Source organism: Chenopodium album, chromosome 1 (genome assembly GCF_948465745.1).
Source record: "Chenopodium album chromosome 1, dcCheAlbu1.1, whole genome shotgun sequence".
NCBI classification, from domain to species: domain Eukaryota; kingdom Viridiplantae; phylum Streptophyta; class Magnoliopsida; order Caryophyllales; family Amaranthaceae; genus Chenopodium; species Chenopodium album.
Genome location: NC_137834.1, coordinates 24,417,320 through 24,439,993, shown reverse-complemented (window position 1 = coordinate 24,439,993; position 22,674 = coordinate 24,417,320). Strand labels below are relative to the sequence as shown.

Genomic DNA, 22,674 nt, shown 5'->3' with positions numbered 1-22,674 from the left:
GTTAAACCTATTGATTGCATGTTAGTCAGAAAGCGCACATGAATACGATCAGAATAAAGTAGAGGCCTATTATTAGGGCAGGTTCAATCTCTTTTAGGTTGGATTTGTACCTTCATCCCCAAACACCAGTCATGGTTCCAGACCTATTGGAGTTAACGATCTCCTGGATCGTTAAGGGGTGTAATCTTCACCCTGTGTACGTTTTACAAGTTCCTCAAACTTGTTGGCGACTCTTTTGCTCTAGCTTCCTTCCCTTTGGACGCCACCATACTTTAGTGTATGATCACAGTCACTACTAGAAAATAGTTCATCTACAACGAGTTTTCCAGTTGCAAATGAGCTTAATCTGGTCGTAAAAGGGCTTTTACGACGAAAAACGCGTATGGTCGTCAGTCGTCGCTATAGGCTTGGTCGCGAAAAGTTGACGACTGGTTTTGAAGACTCGTCGTAATTAAGTTTTTTGCGACGAGGTACAAAACTTGTCGTTATTGTACACTTTCACGACCAGATTACTTGTCGTAATTATTGTTTCCGATAATGTTATGCTAATTACTTACGACAACTAAATTTTATAATTACGACCAGATTTCTTGTCGTTATTGTACACATTCACGACCAAATTACTTGTCGTAATTAATGTTTATGATAATGTAATGTTAATTACTTACGACAAATAAATATTATAATTACGACCAGATTTCTTGTCGTCATTTTCCTCATAGACAACAATTGTACACATTCACGACCAGATTACTTGTCGCGATTATTTTTTCTGAAAATTTAATGTTAATTACTTACGACGAATAATTTTATAATTACGACCATATTTCTTATCATCATTTTTTTATGTATAAATTTTAAATATAATTTCTACACAAATAATATACTCATCAAAATAGTTATAAAGTTGCAATTTAGCACACCCTTATAATAACTCCAAACTTGCTCATTGATATCATATATAGTTTAACACAATGTCAATTACAAATATTCAAAAGTAAGGATACACATTCTTTAATCGTCCAAAATAGCAAAAATCATCATATATACGATGTGCTTAGAATATTTCCAATAAACTAAAGTTAGAATATATCAAAAGTATTGATCTAACTAAAATTAGTGGATTCGATCAATCACCAAAATAGAAGCTTCCATGAGCATGTTGAGCTTTGTCGAGTCTTCAAAAGTTGTTCCAATAATATCTACTATATATCCCTGCAATCCATTGAAACACGGGTAATATTTAGGATAGACAATCAAACATATTAGAACCACCTCCAAGCAACCAACATAAAATAACAACCAACATAAAATAGCAGCAGCTAAAAGAAAACTACAAAGCTTGCCCAATGACAGCAAAATTAGGAAGCAAGCAATACAGATCGTACGACATAAAAGTAATGAACCACCTCATGCTAGAACAAGAGTATCATAGACAAACAACAAATGAGCTATCCTAAAAAGCCCCTGACTTAATCAACATATTATATATTAGCATATCATATATTAAACTTTATACTCAAAGTGCGCACAACATAAACAAAGCTGATGCAATTTTTTATATTAGTACCATTTATCACTTGAGGTTTCAAGTTCAAAAAGAAAATCATCAATAAATAAGTATAGACAAAACGGATAAAAAAAAAGGCAGATAAAAAGGCAGAAAACTTCACCAAGAAGAAGAAAAAAAAAATATATATATATATATATATATATATATATGTTTAAAAGTCATCTTACCTTAGTTTCAATTAGCATTAGGATTCATCTTACCTTAGTTTCAATTAGCATTAGGATTAGCTTGATCACCACCACTACTAGCTTGTTGCATATACATTGACATGAACATATTGAGTTTCTTTGCTAAATCGCGCGTCCATATTTTTTTTGTTGGCCTCACGCTCCTCTTGATGAGTTTTTTCCATTTCATCCATTCTCTTTTGAAGATCATTATTCTCTTTCTGTTTCTCGTGGAGACTTGCTGTGAGATCTGCTCTAGTAGGTAAAGGGCCTCGTACATCCTTAGGTCTTACACCAAAGCCAAAACAAACTACACTACCACGATCTTGTGGCCCAAAGCATTTTTCAACAACGTCAAAGTGTGAGAGTGATGGATTTTCTGTTTCCACACTTACTATCTCATCCTACAGAAATTTTTAGAAAAAAATCATTATACTAGTTCCACACATATATAATGATGTTAGTTTTTTTTTTAAACTACAAAGATGACATACATATTTTGCAATTTCAGGCTCTTTTAAGTTCCTTGACTTCCCTGATCTAGTCTTCTTGAAAATAGCAGAAATAGGAGGTGGATCCTTTCCTTCTTTTCCACCCTTCAAAGTTAATCAGATCGTCACAATATTATTATTATCCAGTAGTACAAAATTTAAGGCTATAAGTAGAAGTTAATCTTACCATTTCTTCCCAAATAATTTGTCTGAAAGGTGTACTACCAGTGTGATGAGGCATGGTAAGTTTTTCTCGGTTGCTGGAATTTCTTGAGCTAACTTTCTGTAATACATAACAGAAAATTAAAAATAAATAGCATTGTCACTTTTATAAAGATTGGCTAAATATTATCAAACTTACTATAAAAGAAGGACTTGAAAAATGCTCTTTCACAAGCCACTCCCAGTCTTCTGGAGTTAAATCATTAGGTGTTTGCTTCAAAGCATGTTCAAGACCACCTTTCTTAATTATTGACTCTTGCATCAATATGCCTCTCCAATTTTGCCACAATCTTTTCATATGATCAATAGTTGATCTACGATCTAATTCAAATCCTTTACCAACAAATTTGTTCTACACAATTATATGAATTAATTCAATCATAGTTAAAAAAAAAAGTATTAATGGAACAGAATATACTACATATAAATCATAAACTAGTACTTTACCAGAACTGACAGCCACAAATGCTCCTTCGTAGCATTATCTATCTCATCCCATGAATGCACTCTAACAGGACATATTGTGCGATCTCGAACAAGTTTTCCCATGTGTCGTGACAAATCTTTATGGTTTTCACCAACTGGACCACTCATATAAAAGTCAACCTCCAACTTTTCACCTTCTTTTAAATTTGCTACTTTCTTGCACTTGTTTACACCCCTTGGCTTTGAATCAAGTCTTTGATTTCTCTTCCTTGTTGCTGAGTTACATACTTATCATTAAAAAAAATTTTATCAAACAATTATAATGCAATAACATTATACAAATTGTAGGATATAAGTTAATAAAATACCTTCCTCTTGGTTTGGTGAAGACTCTTGCAAAGCATTCTGATCGATTAAGTCACTAAGGGCAGCATTATTAATACATCTCTGCATCATCTTCATTATCGACATCCAAATTCAATGCTTCAATGAGATTTTCACGGTCATTGCCGTCATTCATCTCCTCATCTCTAGGTGTTCCATTGGTATTTTGATTCACAACCCTCCTATTTTTAGAGGCATTTGGAGCTTGATGATCTTTACTCGTGATTTCAGAAGGTGTCTTGCTCAACATTCCAGGAAGAAAAGATGCTTTTAACCTTGAACCACGTGATGAACCAAGTTGTCCAGGTGCAAGATATGTAGGCTTCTTCCCAATTGGTGTCATTTCCCTACAAAAGATAACTTTCATCGTACAATGCAAAAAATTAATGGGTTATTTTAATAAAAAAAAGCATAATAATCTGGTGTGAAATTGAACAGAAAAGAAAATAAAGCCAAAAAAAATTAACAGTAACACAAAAAACAGCAATGTCAAAAGGAAATACAATAAAAAATAAATAAAATTAACTAATATAAGAACTCAACCACATTAAAACACAAGTAACTAGTTTTTTTTATTAGTTTCTTTTTCGTTTTTTTGTCAAAGTAGAAGCATCAACGATCTCAGGTTCCACATCAATCCTATCTTCAATGTTCATTCCATTATGTGTGTATTCTGATTCATGTGTAACAAAATTCAGCACAAAAGATTCCCCTTCCTGATATGCAGCATCATCATCATCAGATACTTGTTCCCCCATTGACATGTCATAAGTAGCTCGAGGTTTGGTCTTAACTGCAACTCGCCAACTACCTTTGTTTACAACATCAGCTGCATAAAATGCTTGTGATACTTGACTTGCTAACACAAAGGGTTCATTTGTTTTCAGGAATCGTTGGCTATTAACACTAACATACCCAAATTTATCCACATTAATGCCTCTTCTAGAATCTAGCACATCAAACCAATCACAGCGAAAAAAGACTATATAATTGCCTCCCAAATACTCCAATTTGATCACTTCTGTCAACACACCATAGAAGTCCAAGTTTTCATGGCCCTCACCTGTATCACCTAATACCACTACTCCACTATTTTGTGTTGCTAAAGATTTATCACGCTGAACTGTATGAAACCTAAACCCATTAGCAACATATCCACTATAAGATTTAACATATTGAATAGGACCACGAGATAAGGACAAAAGCTCATCCCCATAAGGACAATTATTGTTTTCTTCATGTAACTTCTCAACCTGAAACATACAAAAAAATATATATGATAAACATCATAAAAGTTACATATAAAAGGGCAAAAAATATTTAATTCTGTTGGTACAGACACATACTTTTTTTCTGAACCATACTACAAAGTTTGCATCTTGCTCTTGTGTAGATAGTTCAACACCCTCATTTGATATTATATCAGCATATTCCCTACATTGCAAATTGATCGAGTTATTAAGAAATTACACAAATTCAACAAGTTAATAATTTTAATTTGATACACTTACCGTAAGAATGGTTCAACTTCGCTACAATTTTTCAAGGCATAGATGTGTGCCTGTTGCCTTTCTTCCACATCAAAATTGTTATTCTTTGCGACTCCTAATGATCTTCCCGAGTGAGAAAATATAGAAATCTTTTTCAAGCTACTGTTTTCAGCATCATGGTTTCTCTCAAGACGATTAAACCTTGTTTCAACATCATTTAAGTACCTTGAGCAAAAGATCATACACTCATCCACTAGATAACCCTCTGCTATTGAACCCTCAGGACGGGCTTTGTTACGCACATATAACTTCAGTGTATGAAGATATCGTTCTCCAGGGTACATCCAACGAAATTGTACAGGCCCACCAAGAATTACCTCATCTACTAAGTGAACACTTAAATGCAGCATTACATCAAAACAAGAAGGTGGCATCCATGCTTCTAACTTAGAAAGAATCAGAGGAATTTGGGATTTAATTTTTTCAAGGTGCTCAACTTGTACAGATTTTGCACACAAGACACTGAAAAACTGACATAACTCAATTAAAGGCTCAGATACATCTTTTACCAAAAGGCCACGTATTACAAGAGGAAGTACACTTTGTAACAAAACATGACAATCATGACTCTTTAATCCTGTAATCTTACACTCTTTCACATTCACACAACGAGAAATATTAGCAGCAAACCCATCTCGAACTTTCAGGTCTTTTAAAAATTTACACAATATCTCTTTTTGACTCTTAGTTAATGTATAAGGTGCATGAGTCAATTCAGTTTTATCACCCTTAGATATAGGATGAAGTTTTTCCATAATACCCAATGCCTCCATATCAAGACGAGAGTTAGTTGTATCTTTTGTTTTCCCTTTGATATTCATGATGGTTCCCAAAATAATATCACAAATGTTCTTTTCAATATGCATTACATCTAAATTGTGTCACAACAAAAGTGTTTTCCAGTAAGGTAACTGAAAAAAAATACTTTTTTTGTTCCAATTATCCCCTCTAGTTTTGTGACATACTTTAGTTTTCTTAGTAGGATCCTTAGAAAAACAAACACCTTCAAGATCTCCTACTTGCTCAAGCACTTCGTTCCCGGACAATGGCTTAGGTGGCTCTCCTTTTTCCTTTTTCCCAAAAACATCTTTCTTCCTTCTCCACGGGTGATTAACAGGAAGAAAACGTCGATGACGCATATAGACATGCTTAGAACAATTTTTCAACCTCAAAGAAGTAGTTTTTTTGTGACAACAAGGACAAGCCAATTTTCCCTTTGTACTCCATCCAGATAATATTCCATAAGCAGGAAAATCGTTAATAGTAGAAAGTAAAGCTGCATGTAATTTGAAGTTTTCACCTTTGGATGCATCATAGGTTTCAACACCCACTTCCCATAACTCTTTCAACTCTTCTATCAAAGGTTGTAAATAGACATCAATTGCATCCCCAGGACCTCTTGGACCAGGTATAAGCATTGACAACATCATATTAGATTGTTTCATACAAACCCAAGGAGGTAAATTATATGGGACTAGCATAACAGACCAAATACTATATGAATTTGCAATATTAGAAAATGGGTTTAATCCATCACTAATTAACCCTAACCTGACATTACGAGGTTCTGAAGAAAAGGTTGCATGTTGTTCATTAAAATGTTGCCATGCTTTACCATCAGCAGGGTGATTAATCACACCAATTTCAATATGTCTGTCATGATGCCATCTCATATCAGAGGCTGTCTTAGAACACATGAACAAACGTTGAAGTCTAGGCTTTAGTGGGAAATAACGAAGTACCTTCTGGGGTATTCTCTTACCTTTTTTGTTTGTTCTAGTTTCTCCACTATGCTTACCTTGCTTCCACCTAGCAGCCTTACATACTTTACAACATTCTAATTGTTCATCATCTTTCCAAAAGAGCATACATTCATTAACACATGCATCTATCTTTTGATAAGAGAGACCTAAATCTTTAACAGTCTTTTTAGCATCATAAAAACAATCAGGAAGGGATGACTCTTTTGGTAGTAGCTGAGTTTTCAAAAAATTGCAGCAACATAGTAAATGACTCATTACTCCATCTACCAAGAGTTTTAATGTGAAGCAGATTAACAATTGCAGACAATCTGGATGAGTTTGAGCCTTCATACAATGGTTTTTGAAAATCATCAAACAATCTATAAAATCTCATTGCATCATTATTTGGATTTTCAGGTATACAAGTAGGTGAATCCATATACATATCATTTTCAGGAATATCACAATTAGGAAAAATATCCCTAAGCATTGTTTGTATCTTTGCTTCGTTATCACTTTCTAATAACTCATCACCATGATTTCTTGTTGGTGATTCAAAGAAATTCTCACCCACCCTCTCCCCGTGATGATACCAAAATGTATAACTTTGGATGATGCCAAAGGTCAGCAAATGATCTTTAACCATATTTTGAGAACCAAGTGATGAATTTTTGCATTTTACACAAGGACATTTAATCTTCTCTTTTTCACCTGTCCTCTCAAATGCATATTTAATAAAATTTTCAACTCCAGTTTCATATTCATTATTCAAACGATCATCTCCTGCTAATTTCATCCATAGTTTACAAGGTGCCATAATCTGAAATTACGAATTTACATCACCCTTAAAGATTTTTTTACCATGATTTGTTGAAGACAACATATAAGCATATATTACAATAAAGTATAGTTAATCCTAGGTACCAATAACTATTTAACTTAGCAATTTAATTATAATTTTAATATGTAACAATCAAAGGAATGGACTTAAAAGGAAAATGGACAAACAAGAAAGATCCAATATCATCCATAGCTATACTATGTGCACCTTATAAACAATATAGTTAAATAAACCAACAAATTGAGAATTACTATAAATTTTTCACCAATTAATTAGCATATAAGACAAAAATACCAATCCCAAGAACCAAGAGCAAAAAGTTTAGTGTCATACGATTAATGTGGGGCAAACATATGAAACATTAACAACATATATTCAATAATAAACAAAAAGAATTACTATAAGTTAATCACTTTATTTTCAATCTATTCTTTATGATTAAATCGAAAGACCCACTATATGGGATCACTCATACTTCATATAAAAGTATGTGGCCTACATATAAATTACATAAAAATAAAGAAGCAGAACAACTATCTTACTTTACTACATAATCATTTACAAAGAAGACAAGAAAAAGTTAAGCTCTAAAGACATTCATCCAATTTTGCTTATTCTGAAGGTACGTAGATGCATATTCTTGTTAAAAAAACTCAATTTCTCTTAAAGATGTCATATCAGATATACTCTGCTCCTACTAATATTTTACTCTTTGTTCTTCCCACTACAAAACATAATTGGTTAAATTAAGGCCAAACTATTTAACAAATGAAGTAATCTTTTGGATTCCTCAAACTATTATTTAATTAACTTTCACTTTCTTTTCTAAAATTCCCACTATAAAAACCCCATTCTTCCATCTCTACTGATAATTTCTAGAACAAAACCCAAAACAACAACAAATTTGCTAACCCTATACCACCTAAAAAAAGCAGTTAAACCCATAGAAAAAATTATACCTTAGAAATGAAAACAGAAAAATGAATAGAAAATTAAACTCATATAAAGATGATTAAACGAAAATAAAATTGAAAAGATTAGGCTTACCTCAACAGGTTTTTCCCCCACAATCACAGTTCAACACTTAGCAACTTGGAACAAATCGAACAATTGAGCAAATTATATCCAAATTTTGGGCCTTTGGAGTATGAATCAACTAAAATACTAACCAAATTTAAGATTAGTGAGGAAAATCCAAGCTCAACAAGTAGAATCACTTTTGACAATTATCAAACTTGGAAAGAGAGAATGAAAAAGTGACGGTGAATCGGTGATGAAATGACAAAGGAAACAAAGGGTTTATTTCCTGACTTTTCTTTTTCATTTTCAACTTTTATTTTTATTTTTAATTGAAGTTGTATTGTCATTTCAAGCATTTTTTTAAAAAATAAAGTTTATTTGACAAACACAACCACTAACTAGTCGTAAATAAATTTCATATGGTCGTAATTGTTATTGCAAACCCGGGAAGAATCCCGCCTTACTTTTGGCGAAATTTTGGTATTTTTTACGACGAGAATATTGACAAAGTACAACGAGATTCGTAACTGGTTGTAAATAACTATACTATTCGCGACCACTTAATAAACTTGACGTTGATACTAATTTATTGCGACCAAAAACGCGTATGGTCGTGAATTTTGGTCGTAAATAGACCTTTTTCTAGTAGTGAGTGGGGTTAAAGTTTGGGGTAATGCTTGAAATATTCCCTACAACATAGTTGGCAAAATTTCTCCAACTGGAATAGGAGGAAACAAGTACGTACTAGTAGACATCAATTACTTTACTAAATGGATCGAGGCTACTTCTTACGAAATTATCACTTCTAAACATGCCGCAAAGTTTCTAGAGCGAAACATATTTTGTGGATATGGAGTTCCGCACGAACTAATTAGTGATCAGGGTTCTCAATTCAAAGCAGAAGTAGAGACCCTCTTAGCTCACTATAAAGTAAAACATCATCACTCATTGTAGGGAATAATTTCAAGCGTTAATCCCCTAGCTTGAACCCCACTGTTATCATACACTAAAGTACGGTGGCGTCCAAAAGGGAAGAAGATAGAGCAAAAGAGTCGCCAACAAGTTTTAGGAACTTGTAAACCGTTCACAGGGTGAAGGTTACACCCCTTAACGATCTAAGAGATCGTCAAATCCATAAGGTCTTGAACCAAATAAGGGTTCGGGGATGAAGGTACAAATCAAACCTAAAAGAGATTGAACCTGCCCTAATAATAGGCCTCTACTTTATTCTGATCGTATTCATGTGCGCTTTCTGACTAACATGCAATCAATAGGATTAACCCTAAACCTGTTTAATCTATGTTGGTTGAATTTAATGCACAAATAAATCTATTATTGGCGATCACTTGAAATTATAATCATATTAACCCTAAACAAGATTATTAAATATCTTATTAAGCGTGATTACAAGTATAAATTCCCTTTAAACATGCATAAAAGGTGTGATCAAGCAATAACAATAAAAATCAAGCAACATAATAATAATCGATAATAATAAATTATAATCATCATAATAACAATTATAATAATCATGTGAAAGCATAATATTAATAGCAAGATCCTAGGCATGATACTAACAAGATTAATAACAAACCCTAGCATGTCACTAAGCAATAAAAATCAAAGCTTTAACCCTAACATGATACTAACATGAATAAATATTAGAAAGAACATAAAAGGCATTATAGAAATCATAATTGATATTAAAATTACCCTAGACATGATACTAGGAATATCATAATAACAACCTAAGCATGATTTCTATATCATAATATCAATAAAATCAATTAAAGCACTTACTTGGACGCCTCGTACCTCTTTCTAATAACAAAATACACGCGTTAGTAACTTCAAGGAAAATAATAAACAAACAATTAAATCAAATAATTGAAAGAGAGATTTGGGACCAAACCCTCAAAAATTAAACCTTTCACGTCTAGGGCGAAGGCAACATCGAATATGGCTAGGTGTATCTAAATCTAATGAATGCGGAATTTTGTATGTAAAAGCTAGTTTAGAAAAGAGAGAGAGAGAGAGTTATCAAGAAAAACTTGATGAGAGTTGGTGAATGATTATAGATGAAAACTGGCTCAAACTGGTTTTAAAATAAGAATTGATGAGAATTGATGAAAACTGGTTTAAATTGGTTATCGAAAACGGATTTTTTAGCACGTTATTTATAGAAAAAATCAGCCAAAAAGATAAAATATCAAAACAGAGTCTGGCGCACATAAAACTGAACCAGCGCCAACGCTGGCAATTGGCGCCAGGCGCCAAAGCTGGCGCCAGGCGCTACAGCTGGCGTTTGGCGCTGATCTGGAAAATTACGCGTTTTCTTAAAATCAGATAAAAATTGTTGTACAGGAGGATAAAATCGTATTTTTCCTCAAAAATGCTCTTTGATTTTAATTAAAACTCTGAAAAGTCAACAAAAGTCAATTTATCAATGCTAATTGAATTAGGAATGAAAAGAACCTTCTATAAGAATCTAGAAGACTAAAACCATTCCTAATTGCATTAGGAATGATAAATCATATTAGGCCCTCCCCTAGATCATTGGGCCGCATATAAGGCTCAAACCGGCCCAGTTTAGTAAATTGGCCATAACTTCCTCAATATTCATCGGAATTGGGCTTATAATATATCGTTGGAAAGCTCTTGTCAAGCCTCATCCAACTACACCACTATTGGATCCATATCATGGACCAACCAAACTGGATTGGCTGTTTTCTTAAAATAAGTTTTCAAAAATAGAGAGAAGAGAAAATAAATTAAAACTATGCGCAACACTAAACTTTCCACACTTTCACTTCATTCGATTATGATTCGACGTGAAAGGTACTCATCACTGGGTTTGGTTTTGGGGAGACACAAATGGGTGTCTACACTCATCCTCATACAGACCTCAAATCAACAGAGCTGTAGAATGGGTAAGAGCGAGGTATGAAGATCTTTTATTTCTCGACGAACGACGATTAAGAGCATTATTGCATCATGTACAAGTCTACCAACGACACATTGAGCGACATTTTTAAAAAAGGGTACGACACCGAAATATTAAAAAAGGTGACTTTGTACTAATAGAGGTTAGAGGTCCACCAACCGATCCAAGAGGTAAATTCAAACCTAATTGGATAGGACCTTACCGCGTAATTGAAATTCTATCAGGAGGAGCCGTCAGATTAATGGATATTGGGGTGATGAAATTCGCCAATTAATAAACATTGACCGACTTAAAAAATATTACATATGAAATCCGGATAAACTCGTTCATTCATTAAACAAACCATTTCTTTTAGCACTCAAATAAAGATTGTTATGAACTTTACCGAACACCACAGTAAAGTTCACAACACTTGGGGATTTTTTTTTTTTTTTAAAAAAAACAATATACCGTTCAAAGTGTTCATATTTTTTCAAACATCACGAAGAACTCTTCACACTTGGGGGGGGGGGGGTAAAAATACGATTAAATTTTTTTAAAATACACTCGTAGCACAGGTGTCGCGTGCAACTACAACAGTCGCGCGCGGCAGGCACGCGCAACCTTGGATGTTGCGCGCACCACCTGATGACAAACTGCGAACCCGAAATTTTACGCTCGAATAAAATCTCGATTTTTACTTGCGATAAAAAAAGGGGGCGTTTCTCAAACATTGTATACTCGAAAAATAAAAATTAAGATTTGTTATGATTGATAAACAAAGCTTGATTAATTTTTAATTTAATTTCTACAAAGGGAATTAAAGAAAAATTTAAAAATGTAATAATTTTAAAAAGAACTACACAAAGACTTGATTTCGTGATATGAATACGTAGGCAATCTATATGATTTGGTTATATAAATAAATAAATAAATAAAGCTCATATTATTCCATTCAAAAAAAAAAAAAAAAAAAACACAAAAGACATCATTGAACTAGATAATAATTAAAAAAAAATAGTAGTGATTACACTTTATTCGAATTATAACTATTAATAATTGTGTAACACTCTAAGGTTTTACTATATCCTCAATTGTCACAGTGGACGGAGGAGTAATTTCCATTGCAGTACTTTCAGCAACCTTAGAGCTTTCCCCTTCGCTCTTCTTCTTAACCCAAACGTTCTTCTTCAACCTTGGAATAGGGGCTTTCTCAATTCTTTTCCCTTTTCCTTTGTCATTTGTTGGAGCCTTTTTACGAGGATTTGGTGAAGGTTCCTTAATCTTCACACCCTTTTGCGAGGGTTTAGGTGGAGCCTTTCTTTTTGGCTCCCTTGAACGAGCCTTAGGAGATGAGGAGAAGTCTAACTTTCTTCTCACTCCTTTGTTTTGGACATCGGAAGGAGTAGTAGTGGCCGAATGCACCAAAGGCTTAGGTTGATTGTGGGACAAAGCGACTTGATTTTGTGATTGAGCTTTATTTAGCTCTCCCTTGTCCGCCGCATTCATCCAAGCCTTGTAAAGAGGATAAAACAATACTCGCGTGGGATTTTCCACTACCCGTTTAGGAAGACTTGACCAATATTCCATCCAACGGGAAATTCGTTCGGATTTAAAGATCACATCCTTAGGGGCATCACAATCTTGTGGGGGAATAATTTGTTTCATCCCAAATTGTCTCATCACCCTGCAAGGAAAGATGTAAGTAGTGCTAGAAAGGCCTAAAAGCATAATGTAGGGACAATTAAAACTATTCCCAATCATACTACTTATATATGTTCCACCAAGGAATCACAGAGCGTATGTTAGGAACCCCATGACAGAAAAAGACGTCCATTCTTCGTCATTCTTATGCTTGTACAGGATTCGGCGTCCGGGAAATGTTCTCACTCCGTTAGCCTCAAGATTTTGTGGCTGATCAACGATTCGCAAACGCTCCATGAGCCAAATCTGAAAAAAAAAAGAAGAATAAAAAATTATTGCGACGTTACACAAGCAAGTGGCGCACGCATCATATTCAGTTGCGCGCCCCACCCACGCGCATCACAGAAGATTGCGCTGGCATGACCAGCGCAACTTCATTACTTGCGCTGAAAACACGACGAAAAAAACATGCGTGTAATAGGGGTGGACTTCCTATGAAATTGTTCTCATTAGGGTCTCCTCTAAGGCGATTCAAGCAAAGAACAGTTTCCGCTAGAGTTAAAGGGGTCGGTGAGTGACACCCCTCTATTTGCTCCACTATGGACATCATGGAATAATCTCCATACTCTTTACCTGTCCTAAGTAAACAATTGACAACAAGACAAAAACATAAAGCACGAATCTTAAAACGTTGTTTAGTCAAGTTGTCACGAGGGGCGACAAAGTGTTCAACAAATTGAACTAAATTCACGCCTTCTTCAGTACCCATATTGGCCATATCATTGTCATTCAAACCAAAAAATCTTTTGAAAATAGGTTTGTAATCGGAAAATTTGCAAATTGCAGCCATTTAAAATTGTTTTTGCAAATTGCAGCCCAAAAGTTCATATAAAATGTAAATTACAGCCCAATTCAACTTTTACATCGATTTACATGTCGAAAAATCTTCGGTTAAGGTTTTAGGGGCCATTTTAGCCCTTAAGAGTCCAAATTGAGCTCGAAATTAGCAAAAAAAAAAAACATATGTGCTCGTTTTGCGTAACAAAAATATATCGATTTGTGGGAAATTGTAAAAATGAGACACTTACATTATTTTTTTGCTAATTCCGAGCTCAATTCGGACCCTAAAGGGCTAAAATGGCCTCTAAAACCTTAAATGAAGATTTTTTGACATGTAAACCGATGAAAAAGTTGAATTTGGCTGCGATTTACAATTTATACGAACTTTTGGGCTGTAATTTGCAAAAAAAAATTAAATGGCTGCAATTTGCAAATTTTCCTTTGTAATCCGACAAGTTAGGGGCATATGTCACGGGGAGAGTATTTGCAGGGAAACCTAGTAGAGCCTCGAACTAACCAGGTAATGGGACTATTTCATCCCCTTTGAAAAGGGAAAGATGGTGATTTCGAATCCCAATGATTAACAGCGGCATGAAGGAAGTAAAAATTAATAACTAATTGCATATAGTTCAATAAAGGGTCAAGGTGGTATATTTTGAAAGCTAATTTATCCTCACTTGAAAGGGAAGTGACCCATTGTTTCAAACGTTTCTCAAAGGTTTTCGCCATTGTTAAAAAAAAAAAGGAGAGAGAAGAGAGATTAATTATTTTTCTTTTCTAGTACTACTAACGAATGAATGCGAGATGATCAAAAGCCTACACGAAACCACGTTTAAATAGATCTTAAAGGGGCAAAATTTTGGCAATTTTCGCTCAAAGGAAAGTTTGACCGCAGGTGGCGCGCACATCTCATGAGTTGCGCACGTCAGTTGCGCTCATCTAATATACATGCGCGCGACAGCCGCGCGCAACCCATTCAGTTGCGCACGATTTGACTGTCGCGACATGTTTTTAGGCATATTTCCGTTTTTTGAACCACAAAATAACAGAATATTGACAAAATCCTATGACTAATCATACGCTTGACTTGGTAAACGCTTGTTTCCTTTCTTTTACCTCTTTCCTTATGTCTTTTATTTTATTATTTTATTTTTTTTACTAACTTCTTTTTTTATTATTTTTATTTTATTATTAATTTTCTTAGTTTCCTTTTCCCTTCTCACCTTTTCTTTTTTTTTTCCTTTATTTTCCTTTTTTCCTTTCCTTTTACCTTTTTTCCCTTTATTTTTTTTAAATTTTTTCGAGGGGGGTAAGTCGAGAACCCCTTCCCTCTCTCGGAAATTTTTTCTAATTTTTCTCTTCGAAAAAATAATAATAATAAAAGAGAAAAATAAAAAGAAAAGAAACTCATGGAAAAAAAAATATATATATATACAAAATATGTGTGTCATATGTAGAAAAATATCTATAATAAATGTACATTTGTTTCCCAAAAAAAAAAATCAGGATGATCGGCGACTCCCGAAAGGCTATTGTACATCCTGCAAAATCTAAGGCAAAGATTAATACACAAAATGTGTAATAACTTTGACAAAAAAAGAAAGAAAAGACATATTGTGACCATTCGATGATCACGGCATGACAAAGCCACGAGGGCTCTCCGATAAGCATCTCGAAAGCACGCAAATTCCTCACCATGCCGTTCACGGTTTCTCGCGAAACCTGTTAAAAAAAATACAAGGACAGTTATCAAAATAATGTATATGAAAGAAAAAATAATAAACACATATACAAAATAAACATACCGACTCAACCGTCTCAGGAACGAACGGTATGTCCTCATCCTCCGCTGCTGGGATAATCTCACGAATTACCGACCCAAAAGCATCGGTATACGTGATCTCTGTTGTAGGAGGTACCTAACCGCCTAGCTCGACTCGCTGAAAAATACAATAAAAGAGTCAAAGTTCCGAAAGTAAAAGAAAAGAATAAATTGAAAAGAGATAGTAAAAACCCTAACCGGAACAAAAGCTGGAAAAAGAGTCAGCCTGGATGCAACAAATGTTATGTAAAATGCATCCCGTAGCACCAGCTACTCCGCTGGATAACCAAGGATTGCCTGAGCTCGATCCTCGGTAGACAACAGGTCAGGACGCAGTATCCGGACCGGAGGGTCCACAGGAACCAGAGGCTCCTCGGACGAAGGCTTCTAGAGAACACGCTCAACTAAAAACCAAGTGTTTGTCCTCTGGATCACCAAAAGTCACTGATAAAGGGCCCAGAAATGGAAGCGAACCATGCCAGACTAGGCAGCCTCAGGCACTCCGACGATCAAACTCAAAGGACTGAGATCGATCTACACAATCACATGAAAAAACATCAAAAAAATAATAATAACAATGAATATATACATGTGTTGTTACGATACTCACCAACGCTCGAGTCGCCGAAAGAATCCTCTGGCGAAAGTCGCTGGCTGAAGTCTCTCGGTTATTCTTAATCGTGACTAGACGATGGCCGATAGGAAAGTGAGCCGCCCCAAGCATCCTAGGGGCTAAGAAAGGCAGGTACGAGTACCCCCAAGCCCAAAAAAAAAAGAAAATGAAATCAAAAGGCGAAAATGGTGATTAAAAAGATAGCAAAAATTTAAAATAAACACGCACCTCGAGGATACGACCATTCCACAAAATGGAGATCCGAGGCACCTCAGTAGCCGCCGTGGAATCCATCACCCCGGTCGCCTTGCCCATAGTTGTAAGCATACGGGCATACGACACCTCCGCCCAACTCAAGTTACCTACTTGCCCCAAATCATTGAGACAAATGAGTAACCCAATAGCAAAATGCTCTCCCAGATCACTCAAGATAGTGACGGAAAGAATATGAGCAATGTATATCCGAGCCAGCTGATCAGGTGTACACTGCCGATCAACCTCATTAGCTGACAACTCGTCTGCAAGAACAGAGTATGGATAAGACTGCGCATACAAGTGGAGGGCTCTTGCAAGGTGATCCCCCACAAGGTCACACAGTCTCTCGTTTGACCCCTTAATGACTTCCATAACTACAGGCTCACCTCTAAAAGGAAAACCCGTAATCATAGAGAAATCGTAAGGGGTAACCGTCATCTCTCCCCATGGGAAATGGAAAGTGTTGGTGGAATCCCACCAAAACTCCAGCAACCCACGAAGGAAAGCTGACGACATAGGCTGACTCGATAAATCCCAAAGAGCTGCCAGCTGGGGGCTGATCCTGAAAGCTCCACCACCTCCTTTACCACATCGGGTAAACTCTCAAAACGGCCCCTCCGAGCCATACAAACGCAAGCTGGGCTCACTTTAGAATAAACATATGAAAAATAATACGAATATGGCTTGTTTTTTAAAAAAAAAGGAGAGAGAAACAAAAAAAAAAACGGAGATGTGGAAAAACTCACTATGCAGTGCCAACTCCTAATCGAGACCTAATGGTTTGGGTCCCACTTAAGGACCCGAGGGTCCCAGTTAGGAGGAGCCTCCCAAACTATCCTCCTGATATGTCGCTCCCGAACCTCCTCACGTGGACGTGTCACCCTCTTTTGAGGGCGAACTGCCTCATCAGGAATAGGAACTCCTAAGTACTCCTCGGCATCGACAAACGGAGGGGTATCCATGCTATAAACGGATAAAGTTCTCTATTAGTTTATTTCCTAAAAACCTAAGCTAAATGAACATGTTCTAGACCCATTTCGATAGCATAACAACTACCAATAGGACAGAACACAAAAATCGAATGCCACCCATGCTTGGGGGCTACGATACCTACAGTTAAACTGAGTAAACGGGGGCTTTTAACACCCACAAAAGCCATCCTATACCAGTTTCAACTAAAGCATTCAAGAGATTATACTCCTAAATCTCAAAGAATCAACTTTTTTTAGGCGAATAATAATAACACAAGCATAATTATCGTCTACCAAACAATTTTGAGGTTCGAACATGGCAAAAACAAACTAAGAGCATACTTCGCGCCATTTTCCGAATTCGAAATTTGTAAAACATGATTCATGAAAGTAATACTAGTTCTAATGCTATAATTTACTTCATAATCAGCAAGTATAACCAACATGAGCAAGCAAAACAACAAAAATTGAACTAAAATAGAAGGAAAAAAATGCACCGTTGCCAATAAAATGTCGTGGCTCCACAAGCTTTAACCAATCAGACCTTCCCATTAACGTGTCATTCCATAATTTTCCCAAAAGAACGCACTTGAACGAAGAAATGCTCATACAAGGTTCAATACTTAACCATTTTTCATGAAATTTATTGCAAAGTACTCCCTAAACATAGCATAATAACATGGAACAAACAATTTCAAGAAGAAGGAACCGAATCAAAAACCCCCAAATTCAAATTTTGGGGTTTTACGGTTCAAAAATCGCCCAAATTCGGCCAAAAAAAAAAGCAAAAATTAGTAAAAACTTACATTAGATTATGGGTAATACGAATAGGGGATGAGATCCACTTCCTTTAGTTTCAAAAAAAAATCGATCTTTTTACAGAGAGAAAGAAGCAAAAATGGCGAAGGAAGGAGAGAGACTGCGAAATGAAAAATCGCGCTCAGCGATTTTCTTTTTGCTAATTTAAATGTCGCGTGCAACTCAATAAGTTACGCGTGACAGGCCAGCGCAACTCAGAACGATGCACACGCCCGGAAAGCGCAACCCACTGAGTTGCTCGCAGATAATGGTCACTTAAAAGACCGGTTTTTGAATTTCGATTCGTTTGATTAATTTTTAACGGTTTTTGCTCGTTGTTAGACGTAATGGCGCGCGAATTATCAAAATTTCTTTTAATTTCTTTGCATTTTGTATTTGTTTTCTTCTTTGATAATTTTTTTTTGCATCATCCTGCATGCACACCGTGCTTTGTGCCTTCCCTAAGCATACGTTTTGAACGTTTTTCGTAAGAGTGTCTTAAGACGTTCCGTAGTGGTGCTTTACGTAAAAGCTCCCATAGACAGGTTTGTCATTTTACTGTACTGACTTTATAAATGTCCGATATTATCTTCCTTTTTCACGTCTGTAGACACCTAAAAATGTCTCCCCAAAACCAAACCCGATGATGAACAACCTTTCACCGCCATTATTGGTCGGGTTGAGTATTTAATCTTGGAGGGCTTAAATCCATATTTCCATTTCATAAACCAACCCAATTCCTATCCCGTTTCCCCAAAACATAACGTATTTTCCTCTTTTCGTGCCTTTAAACCCAAAATAATTCATTTCGTGTCCTTTAAAATCATTCATTTCGTGTCCTTTTTATAAAAACGTTTAGTCCTTTTTTTTTTGGTCCATAATCTGGTTCCAATGATTGAATACTTGGATGGGGTTTGAAAAGAGATTTCCAATGATATATTATAAGCCCAAATCCGAGTTATAACGAATAAGTTATGCCCAAAATTTTAAACTGAGCCCAAATTGAACCTAAGCCCACCTTACCTACGACCCAATGATCATATGGAGGGTCCAAAGGATTTAATCCCATTCTAAACCAATTAGGAGTAATTGGAAGCTTCTATATGTTTCTAAAAGATCTTAATTATCCTTTTTGAAATGATAAGATTAAAGAGTTTGAAATTGAATAAAACTTTTCTTTTTGAAAATCCTATTTCTATCCGAATTGAAAGACGTTCAAAGATTGACAGATATTATTTTTGTGCCTCATATTTTTTAACCAAATCTTAGATGTTTGTATAGCCCTTGAAATTATCTTTCCAATGATATTATAATATCAATTCCGAGCTATAACGAAAAAGATATGAATAAAATGTTAACCTCTATCCAAAACTGACACTGTCTCACCATTTCAACCATATCTTTTATTATACAAACTATTTTAATCTGATTTTAATTGGGTTAGAAAGTAGACTTCAATATATTTCCAACGACATATTATTTATCTTATTCCGATTTATGGATCAAAAGATATGATAAAAACAAAAACTGCAGTCTATCGAGTTTTATCCGATTCGAATTCTTATCTTTTCTTGATTCTTCGACCCTTCTTTTTTCTCTATAAATAGAGGTCGTATCTCCCCTTTTTCAATCATCAACAAGCTTGATCATCAAATAATTCTCTTCTCCCTCTTTAGCCTAAAACACTAGCCTCCCTATTCTTTCATTCCTTCCTTAAGCAATCCAAGGAGTTCATACAATACCCAAAGTTATATACTTTAACCAAGGTGTGAAAGGTACAAATAACTGAGGGTTTGGACCAAATCAAATCTACATTTATTTAACTTAATTTTCATTTGATTTATGTTTTTTTTATTGAAGTTACTAACAATTTATTCATGATGTAGCAATTTAAAGGAACGTGCGGAATGTGAGTAATTAATTAATTTAATTACTCTTATTTTATTTTAATATTGCTAGCATCATGATTAGGTTATTTTATATTTGATTTGACTAACGCTATTATTGTTAAATTGCTTCCAATATTAGTGTTTATTTTATTATATTTATTGATCACCATATTGCATGTTAAAGGGAATATGTAATTGAAAATCACGCCTAATAAGATAATTTGGACAACCGGCTTAGGTTCCTTTTTAATCTTGTTGTTAATTGAAGTGATTACGATATTTTAGAATTATATGTTGCATTAATATTCAACCAATTTATCTTAATAATAGTTTGGAGCAAATTGAATATTTTGTTTGTATGCCTTTGAGATCGCATGAATCACTTTTCACTATAAGAATCGAGTAGAGTTGAGGCCAATACGGGCAAATGTGACTCCATGACTCACTTCGTACCATCATCCCCGATCCTCCTTTCGTGGTTCTGAATCATATGAAGTTAGTAATCTCATGTATTATGAATGGGGTGTAACCTTCACGGGTCAATCGTTGTTGCCTTCGTTGTCCCATATTCGTGGTTGCCTTTTTATGATCCGTGAACGGTTTACAAGTTCCTTAAAAACTTGTTGGCGGCTCCCTACTTTCCTTGTCCCTAATCGTATATGTCAATTCCCACTTCCTAAGAGTGCCAAGCATATTCACAACATGCTTAACATAGGCGCACTTCAAACGACGCCTACAACGTCCAAAGCAAAAAGGATGGCGCTATCATGCAGCGTAAAATTGTGAGGCGTTATCATATAGCGTAAAAATGTATGGCGTAGGTGTTGCGTAAAATTTCACCTCTTCCCAGCTTAACGTGAACTACCTCTCATAACTAAAAGGTAGAATTTCTGTACTTTACTGGCGTTAGCTCACGAGTTGACAGGCGCGCCGAACCATTCGAGAATAGACACTTCTTGATTGGAAGCAAATACGGTAGTTAGTGAGCTTACTGGCTTACCAAAAAGTTAGGGTGTCGTCCACCCCCTGTATAAAGAGCGACGTGGGATGTCATATCTATGTAGGCACGTACCCCCAGTCCTGAGACACGTGTACTCATCTTGTGGACAAAACTGCTAGGAGAGTTGCCGATTTTCTTCTTTCTCACTGGATTGGATATATGCCTCTAGTCATAAGACATGTATTTCTATCTTGTGGACACCGAGTATTGCGTTTTGACAAGCGAATTGTCGAGAACTTTATTCAGGCTGCGAAAGCCGAAACACTCTTTTATCATCTATTCAAACTTGTTAAAATCAGGCTAAAGTTTCAATGACGTATCGAGGGACTTTAGACCAACGATGACATAATTGGGAGGACATCATCTCGTTTTAATCCTTTTTAAACCGATTACTTCTCATGACATGACATCACCCAAAAAACCTTTACTTGTAAAAGCATTCTAAAATTGCAAAGGATCAATCTAGATTCTTTAACGCGTTAAGACTAGAAAGTACTCGTTTCTGGCCTTAACAGCTATTTGTCTCAAGCATTTAGCGAACCAAGGACTGTTTCGACATCCTTAAACATTTCTGAAAGATTCTCCATTCTTTGAGAACTTCGCAAAAAAAGTCTCGGATTTATTTCCTTGGCTACTTTGATCCTCGTCTATCCTAGACTCGATCAAAGTCGGGGCTAACTATAGACATCTAATTTTGGCCTCCTGTCCCGACAGGATGTGCAATGACGATAAATAAAACCATCTTCGTGTTGTATTAACGTGAAGAACACTTATGGATAACTGATTGAATTACAAGAACATAAAATAAGCTAGCTTATCCCAAGTAAAAGCATTAAGGTCCAATCAACTAAGCCCGATCATAATTAGGCTTAATCCCGAGCTTAAACCCTAAAAATGACGGATTTAGAGGCGCCTATGTTAAAATTGATGCTGCCGCAGATAAATTCGCGCACATCTCAAAGAGTCGCACTAGTCTGGCGCGCACAACTCACTAGGTTGCGCGCAGCACCCAGCGCAATTACAGTGATGCGCTTGTGGAAGATTCAGAATTTTATAAAAAAATACAAAATTGAATCTTACTATAATACCGTGCGCATGCAAGATAATCTGTTGCGCTGCCTATAGCAGCGCAACCAAATCACTTGCGCTGGTCTGTCGCGCGCAACCCATTCAGATGCACGCGACACCTGCTGCGACAGAATGCTCAAAACCCTAATCGTATCCTTTCCCTATAAATAGGGGCTTAATACGAGGCTCAAACAGAGGGAAATTAATTAAAACTCTTGCAGAATTCTTGTGAACTTGTGTGCAACCAAACCCTCTTGTCCTAAACACTCACCCCTCTTAATCTTTGTTAATACGGTGGATGTTCCCGAACAAGAAGGAGTCCATAAGTGTTCTAAACAAAGATCTAGCAAAGAGAAGTGGTAAATTCCCGAGCACTTAGATTAATCACCTTTATTTTTATTGTTTAAAAGGACTTTATTTAAATAATTAGTGTTG

At 35.6% G+C, this 22,674-nt stretch overlaps 1 long non-coding RNA gene across 1 annotated transcript; it reads right to left on the bottom strand.

The window, feature by feature from the left end:
* Positions 1-931: 931 nt before the first annotated feature.
* On the bottom strand, positions 932-1,871 carry LOC145574605 (uncharacterized). The gene is made up of 2 exons (XR_014098110.1): positions 1,774-1,871; positions 932-1,215 (listed from the first exon to the last, which is right to left on the bottom strand). It is a non-coding gene; the product is annotated as an uncharacterized LOC145574605 (long non-coding RNA).
* Positions 1,872-22,674: the final 20,803 nt, after the last annotated feature.